An 8,868-nucleotide genomic window follows, 5' to 3' on the forward strand; every position below is an offset into this window, starting at 1 on the left:
GCAAACACTTTATTTGTGCCTTTCCTCTTGGATGGATTGTTCAAGCTTGACTTGAGGAATGATCGTGACGGTCTTGAGGTCAGAGGAAACTGCTTCAGGGGCGTCACATATTTCCTTTAATCTCTTTGCGAATAGAGCAAATTCTTTTTTGGTGACTTTTCGCGTTTGTTGGAGGATAGGTTTTGTAAGGATTTGAGGAAAGAGTCGTGAATTGAAGGGATTGGGGATGCTTGGATCATAAGAAGGGGTTGGGCAAAATTTGCTGAATAGTAGTTTTTAATGGCAATTATAGGTAGATAGCACGATGGTGGTGAAGTCATTTAGGCCGTTTGATACATGTGTTTAAACGCATGTTTTTAGTTTTTAAACAATATTACATGTATTTTCATACACTTTTTCACTCACACGTATTTTCAAAAAAATTGAAAACTGTTGTTTAAACACATTATCGTTTAGCTATGTAAACTCTTCTTAGATCTCAAATTTGTCAAACTCGAGTTCTAACCTAAAATCAAGTTTATCAAACTCAAATTTCAATTAGTTTAGGTTGTATGGCAATCTGACGTTGTATAACAAATTGAATATCTAGTTGTAGGGGCCTTTTTTGTGTGATATGGTATGTTGGGCTGCCTCTTGTAGTAATGAACTGGGCTGCCTCCTGCGGTAATGGGTCCTAGTGTTTCTGAGTAAGGGAGTTGGGGCCGGTCCAATTGTAACTCAACTTAGGCCGGTTTGTGCACAAACTTATGCCTTGTCTGCCAGGAGCAAATTTACGGCAAGCAGAATTGTTGCAGACGAGTTACGGCAGGCAGATATAATAATAACTAAAACAGAGTATTTAGACTTATTTAAATAAACGGCTATGTATTCCCTGCTAATAAAGCATGATTATAGTCATAATGATATCAATCACAGAGAAGAATGAAGAAAATAATACTGGCTAATTTAAATGGTCATAAATTAAGTTTTAGGCTTAGTCTGCTGCGGCAAAGCCAAAAAGGAGAGAACGCCTCTTCTCAATGCAAATAACCTCCCTAGGAAAAGGATCCTGCCGTGGAGATTAATGGATTTGAGGGAGTCGGCCCTGAATGGTTGTTGCCCAAAAAAAAGAATCCTTATTTGCGTTTTAGAAGAAGGTAAGATTTGAAAGGGGAGAGAGAGAAATCGATCTATGGGTGCATGCCCTATTGAACCAACTCTCGTTTTCCTTAGTTTTCTTTTCCCTTTCTTTTCTGTTCTCTTTCTTATCTTTTTCTTTTCTTCTTGCTCTGTTTTTTTCTTTTACTCTCCAAAATATGCTCTATTTTCGATCCCCCTTTACAGGGCACGGCAAGAGCCTCTTTATAGTGCCTGCCGCGACCAAGGTTTTACTATTTTGCCCCTTAACCGCCTCTGTCTGGTCTGGGCGCACTTGCCGACCACCAGAAGTGTGTGCCACTCACTCTTGCCAAACAAAGGCCGGTTTCAGTTCTCTCCCTACCGTCGCATTTCTTTCCTGCCACGGTATAAATACTCTCTCTCTCCACTCTCAAGGCATGCACCCAACGGTTCCCCCTCAAACTTGCCTCTTTTAGGTGGTCTATCATCCCAGCAGGACGTACCTCCCAAAAGAGGCTCGGGCAGGAGCCGCAAATAGATCTTTTCCTCTCTCCCCACCACCAAACCATACCCCCTTTACCTCTTACCTCTGACCCATGACCCCACCATGTCCTATATTGGCTGGGTACAGGCTGGTGGTGCCTGGGCCTTGCGCGTGCTTCCCTTTTAGATATGTCCAAGAGTCTGCCTGCTGCTCATGCATCTGTCGTGTTTTGGAAACTCTCCGTCTGCGTTTCCTGACCCTCCGTGTGGGCTTTTTCTTTGGTTTCCTGCTTCATTCAGGAGCTGGGCTTCGTATGATGATGGGCTTTACATTTCTTTGGCCCACCTTTGATTTTCTTTATTGCCTGCCACGTTGAATTGTTATTCCTGCCGTAATAATTTAATCATGCTGGACCTCTTTTTGGGCCAGCCGTTTATCCCTTTTCTCAATGGCCTGTCATGGGCACTGTTTTGCTTTTACTCATGGGCTCCTATGTCCCTTTGGGCTTTTCCTTTGGGCATCCATGGCCTAATTGCTTTCTTTGGGCTTCCTCGGCCCGTTTGCTGATTCCATACTCCCATGGGCTTTTTTACTAACTTCATTAGGCTTCCCTGGCCCAATAACCTTATCCTTATCATTGGAGTTCATGGGCCTGCCATAAACTCCTTACTCTCTTAGTTTACAATTACCTTAGGTCTGCGGCGGCCCTTTCTCACTTTTCTACCTCATACTCTGCCCATAGGATGCTACTTCTTTCTTTCCTGGCTTCCTTGAGCCCGCTTGCCTCTTCAAGACCCATTTATTCATTTGTTGGGCCTGTGATCCATTATTCCTGCCGCTTGGGCCTAATGGTTTTTTTGCTATTTACCTTATCAATTCTTTGTGGCCCTCATTATTGGGCTTTTCTTGTCTGCTGGGCTTCCACAAATGGCCCTCAACATTTAGCCCCCTGAACATATGAAACGTTCCTGCGATTCATATGTGAATGAAAAGGCGTTTCTGCCCTTCTCTCATCTTTTTTCTTCTTCTCTTTTTTCGCGGGTCTTTTTTAAGCTGTGCACCCCTTCTTATTCATACATATATTCTCCTTCCTGCCGCGAACAGGGTTGTCTCTTCGAATTTCCCAGTTTGGCAGTTATTTTCAAAACAGAGCCGCCGCTTCATTAACTCCATTCCCTTCTGATAGCTGACCCGTCACCTCCTTTGGTGCTAATATTAATGACCTGGGTATTTAAGGAGGAATCCTTCTGCACTTTAATCACAAACTCTTTCCTTTCCCAAAACACACACTCTCCGTCTCTTACTCTCATTCTCCCTTTCAAACACCCATACCCATCTTCCCCGACTAAGCCTCCTCACCATGTCGTCGGTGAAAAGTCAAGGTTCTTCCCGCCGTAAAGGAAAGGCAGTTGCTTCCGATTCTCTTACCATTCCCGAGGAGGTGGAACGTTCCGATTCGGAGCGGTCCACTGAGGAGGGGACGAAGCGCAACCCCGATAGCGAATGCGCTCCTTTACTTGACCCTTGGTATGAAATTAACCCTCACTTCCCAAAAATTCCCGGTGACTATGTACCGCCACCGCCGGGTCATGTATTGATTACCCTTGTCCGGCGAGACCTCGACGTTTCTTGGGCTCCTTTGGCATTTTCAATCCCTGATCTGTCCATTCGCCAAAGGATTTCGCTTCCTGTACCCTTTCATTTTGAGTTCGGGTCCGGCACATCCTCGGGTTGGAAGGAATGGGTTGAGAGCGAGCTTTCTGACATGGGTTTCATGGGTTTGTTGCAGCGAGCCAGCATTTTGAAGTCCGTAGTCTCATCCCGTTGCTTGTCGAACTTCCGGGGACCTCTATAACCTCTATCATTTGGTCCGGCGATGGTGCACCACCACCCACACCTTCTTCTTCTCGTGTGGCGAACTTACCGTGACTCTCGAAGATGTGGCTAACCAGTTGCTTTTGCCCATTCTCGGCGATACCGATCCTGCCGCCTTAGAGCTTTCTCCTGAGGAAGAGGCCATTGAGGTTGAACTGAGGAAAAGGATGACCGGCAATGCTAAGTTGTCTTACTGGGTGAGTTCTTCTTCTAAGTTTTCTGCTGCCGCCTGCCATGCGGCTTTTATCACGTTTTGGCTTTGCAAGTTTGTTTTTGGGTCCCACCCCCACTGTGCCATAAAACCTTTGTACTTTTGTTTGGCTATCAAAATATCTGCGGGGGTAAGCCTGCCGCTGGCTCCAATGTTCCTGGGGCACTTCTTCCGTTCATTGCACTATACTTCGGCAGTGGTTGTTTGAGCGTTATGCTCAATATTTGATGAAATGTAAACCTGCTCGGTTTGCCAGAGAGAAGTACCAGAGTTGTCCAAGAGTGATTACCGATTTTTGTGGCAAGTTTGAATCTGATTTCCCGCTTGTTTTTCGTTGGTTTGGTTTGAAGCCGATTGGCTATTCTGTGGTCGATTCTTTTGATGGGAGTGTGGGCTTCTCTTGGAGAGCCTATAGAAATTTGGGCACTGATTATACTTGTGCGGATTCTGTTATGGGTTCATTTGTTGACACCGTTAGGACTACGACCCCATTGGTCTGCTTTGATGAAACTGGGATTACCTATCTTGTCGCTACCAATGCCGGATGGCTGCCCTATCTAGCCGATGAAGGCATTAGATTTGTTCACTATCTTGCCAATCGGGTGAGAAGGCAGTTTGGACTAGATCAAGACATCCTTGACGACATTTCTTCCCTCATAGGAGCTCCTACTTCAGTCCGTCTTTTCCTGCGACAGACTGCCTTTGACTTTTGGAAGAAGCGTTTCAACGCCGTTACAGTCCCCAGTTTGCTAAGGGAGGGTGTCTGCACTTTTCCCATGCAAGGCTACTAGCATGCAGTGATGGATTCATTTGTGGCTGAGTTAGCGGGAAGTCGTGGTTTTTCCCTTATTCCTCCAGAAGGGTTAGGCATGGTTGCCTCGGTTAACCCTCGCCTGCTACTTCCCTCTAAATCCGTTGTGGCGTATGCTAGAAAACAGAGCCGGTCAGCCATTTTCGAATGGGACGCAGAGAAGAAAGGATGGTTTTGGCATGCTGGCGACTACCCCCCTGGTTGGGAGAAAAAAGTTAAGGTAATCAATCTTTCTGTACCGAACAAGAAAGCGCCTGCCACCCAAGTCAGCCGTACCTACTACCCCTGTTTCTTCTGTGCCTACAGTACCCATTTCTGCTACACCCGTAGCCCCCATTCCTGGTAATTTTGGAACTCTTTCTTTCTCTTCCTATTCCATCCTCTTTTCTTTTGCAAGTCCTTTCTTCCCGTGCCATTTTTTTTTTTATTTTTCCTTGCGTTCCCCTCCTTTTTTGTTGTAGGCCCACTTCCTACTATCCCTTCTCAGTTCGAGGCGGGTAGTAGTTCTGCCGCCGTCTCGGATGATGCTGCATCTTTCTTTGTCTGTTTTGACCAGCCGGAGGTTAACGACCTTGGTCCGGCAAACTTCTGGGCCTCCGGTCCTCCCTATGTGGACTTCTATGGCTTCCGAGTCCCTGAGGACTGCGTCTCACACTTGGTGATACTCTACAGTCGTCACGGCAATTTTATGCGAGAGTTTCGCCTTGGTCGCTCTTCTAGGGAGCATTTCTTGCAGATGCTGGGATGTGTGCTAAATGACATCGAGCATAACTTCATCGACTCTATTTCTGCTGGGAAGATCCTGCAGTGGAGGGCTGTGATACAGTAGCTCATCAGTGTGGGATACGCTGTGGAGTTTATTCTTGAGCATCTACGTGAGATCGCCAGGGCCCTTTTCATAAGGAGAGTCCAGTCAGCTGTTGAGGCCATAGACGCTCGCATTGAGCTTTTGAAGAAGGAGGTGGCTGATTTGGAGGGTCGCCGTGAGCGTCTTCTTTCCGGTGTTGGTGGACCGAGTCGCTTTGGAGATCAGAGTCTCATTACTGGACTTCATTGATGATAGCACCGTTTCCTTTCCTTTTCTTTGTTCCTCTGTTTTTGTTACGCCATACAGAACACTTTTATGTTTCCTGCCGTAGTTACTTGGCTTGTGTTTGCCACAGTTTGGGTTTGTAATAATGCTACACTTTGCTACTTTTTCTTTACTACTGCTATGATATGATGCTAATACTTCGTACTTTTGCATTGCATACTCATGAAAGCACATTACAATTTTCTTGTGACATAATCACTTGGAGTAATAAAAGAAAAAGTTCGGTAAAGGGAAACATAAACAAACAACTAAGAAAAGGGGGTCAACCACATAACTTCCTTCTCTAAGCAAAATAACGCTTCAGCCATTTTCCATTGATGGGGTCCATCAAGTCCTTGCCGTCCATTTGAGTTAGGCGATAATACCCACTTTGATGCGCTTCTCTTATCACAAGGGGTCCCTCCCATTTTGGTGCAAACTTAGATGGTCCCGCTAGACCTCGCCTGACGTAGTCTGCCACTTTTAACACTAATTGTCCTTCTACAAACACCCTTTTCTTGGTCATCCTACCATAGGCTTCAGTCATCTTCTGCCTGTATCTCCGGCTGCATTCCTGGGCTTCTTCCCTCTTTTCATCAAGTTCTTCCAGGTCTTCAAACCTTTTTGCCGCGAAGACTTCTCCCTCCTTTTCTTTTTCTTGCATCTGCATCACTCTTAGGGACGGTGTCATTATTTCTGCCGGACTCACCACTTCAGTTCCGCAGACTAAGGAAAAGGGTGAAAAGCCTGTGGCTGACTTTGATGATTTTCTGTATGCCCAGAGAGCATCTGACAGGTGCATTGCCCATCCTCCTGCATACTCTTGGCTCATCTTGCTGATGATCTTTATAAGAATTTTGTTTGTTGCCTCTGCCTGCTCGTTCCCTTGAGGGTAATAGGGTGATGACCTGTGGTGCTTGACTTGGTAGAACTCTAGCATTCTCCTCACATCACTGTTGACAAACAGTGTGCCATTGTCGCTGATGATCTTGTGGGGCACCCCAAACCTCACAATTATATTTTTTTTGATGAAGTTTGCCACTGCTCCTCCTATAGCCTTGTGGAGTGATACTGCCTCCGCCCACTTGGTAAAATATTCTCTAGCTACCAATATCCATATATACCCACGTGATGGCGAATTGACTAGCCCTACCAAATCTAGCCCCCAAGTGTGGAAGGGCCATGGGGTGACCATGCTGTGCAAGCCTTGTGGATGGGTATGAATTAAGTTGGCTTGTACCTGACAACTGTGACACTTCTTTACAAATTCTGCCGCCTCTTTCTTCATGGTTGGCCAGTAGTAGCCCATCTGCAACAGGCACCTGTAAAGTTTTTTCTTCCCCTGATGTTCACCACATTTCCCAGAATGTACTTCTTTTATCATTTCTTTAGCCTCTTCAGGACCCAAACACCTCAAAGGGTCTCCATCATATCCTTTTTTGAAAAGGACCGTGTTATGTAGGAAGTAACATGTTGCCAGCCTCTTAAGCTTGTACCTTTCACTGTGCCTTTGTGTCAGGACGCCTTTTGCTAGGTACTGCATGAAAGGGCTTCTCCAATCCTCACTGATGAACACAGCATAACTCTCCTCCCTGTCTGTCGCAAGCTGGCAAGTCCCACACTAGGTTTGGACTTGATCTGCGTCTTTGCCCATGCTTGGCCAATAGAAGCCTGCTCTTTGGAGTCTGTGGTAAAGACTGACTTCCCCGCAAGACCCACAAGTCTTGTCGTGTATTTCCTTCAATTTTCTCTGGACTTCTTCCTGGCCCACACATCTAGATAAAATCCCACCTGGCATCCTACGGTATAGCTCTTCTTTTACCAAAGCATAGTCTTTCAATATCTTCAGTTCTACTGCATCGTCTCCCTTCGCCAAGGTTTCCTTTATGGGGATTTGCCAATCCCCTTCGCCCTGTTCTTCTCGAAATTTTTCCTTCAACACTTCAATGATGGATTCTTCCTTTTTGCTAACTTCTATGTTGGTGCTACTCCTTTCAAAGATTATTTGCGAACCCAATGCGGCCAAAGCGTCCACAAACCGATTTTCGTTTCTCGGGGCATGTTCTATCTCAAAGGTTGAGAATTTCTCTTCCATCTTCTGGGCCATTGCTCTGTACGGAGCTAGGCTGGGCTCCTTCAAGGAAAAACTTCCATTGGCCTGGCAAATGACCAAGTTGGAGTCTCCCAATACTTTCAAATGTTTGACTCCCATTTCGAGAGCTGTGGCAAGCCCAGTTAGATAGGCCTCGTATTCCGTCGTGTTGTTTGAACAGGGAAATTCCAACTTAAACGACAGTTCCACTGCCTTGTCTTCTTCATGATACAGAACTACACCCACCCCTCCGGAATGGGTAGTAGAAGACCCATCGAATTTCATTACCCACTGTTCCCTGACCTCCTCTGCCATGGCTACTTCCCCTGGAACTTCATCATCCAGCGGGAATTCTTCCTCTCCTGGAAACTGCACCAATAAATCCGTTATAGCCTGACTTTTCACTGCCCTAGGTATCCCCATTCTCAAGTCATATTGTAATAATTGTAGCAACCACTAGGATATCCTATCGGAGAGAATCGGCTGTTGTAACAGAGCTTTAATGGCATGTGACTTAGTCATCAGCCACACTTCATATGCCAAGAAATAGTGACGCAACCTCTGCGAAGCGTACACAATGGCTATGCACGCTCTCTCTGCCTTTAGGTAACGAGTTTCGGCATCTTTTAAGGCGCGGCTGATATAGTATATTGGCTGCTCAGTACCACCTCCGTCTTCCTAAGCGATTAGTGCGCCAATGGCGTATGAGTTGGTGGCCAGATAGAGTAGCAGTGGTTTTTTATGAATAGGGGCCTACACCGTGGGGAGGTTCATCAGTATCTGCTGTAGCCTCTTGAAGGCCGTCTGCTGCGTTTCCCCCCATTCAAAACTTTGTCCCTTCTTAAGCAACTTGGTGAAAGCAGAGGTAATTGATGCCAACCCAGGGATGAATCTCCAGATATATGAGACTTTCCCTAAGAAGCTCTTCAGTTCTTTTACTGTGGCAGGAGGTCTCATAGTCGCTATGGTCGTGGCTTTGGCCGGATCCACGTCTATGCCTCTGCTGTGAACCAGGAAACCCAAAAATTTCCCAGAGGATACTCCGAATGCGCACTTGAGGGGATTCATTCTTAGCTTAAAAGCTCTGCACCTTTCAAATACTCTTTTTAACACCCGAAAGTGTTCTTCCCTTTTTCTTGACTTGACCACTACGTCATCCACATAGTCTTCTAGCTCCTGGTGCATCATGTTGTGAAATATAACTGTCATTGCTCGCTAGTAAGTT

Source organism: Quercus lobata, unplaced genomic scaffold (genome assembly GCF_001633185.2).
Source record: "Quercus lobata isolate SW786 unplaced genomic scaffold, ValleyOak3.0 Primary Assembly Scq3eQI_107, whole genome shotgun sequence".
NCBI lineage: Eukaryota > Viridiplantae > Streptophyta > Magnoliopsida > Fagales > Fagaceae > Quercus > Quercus lobata.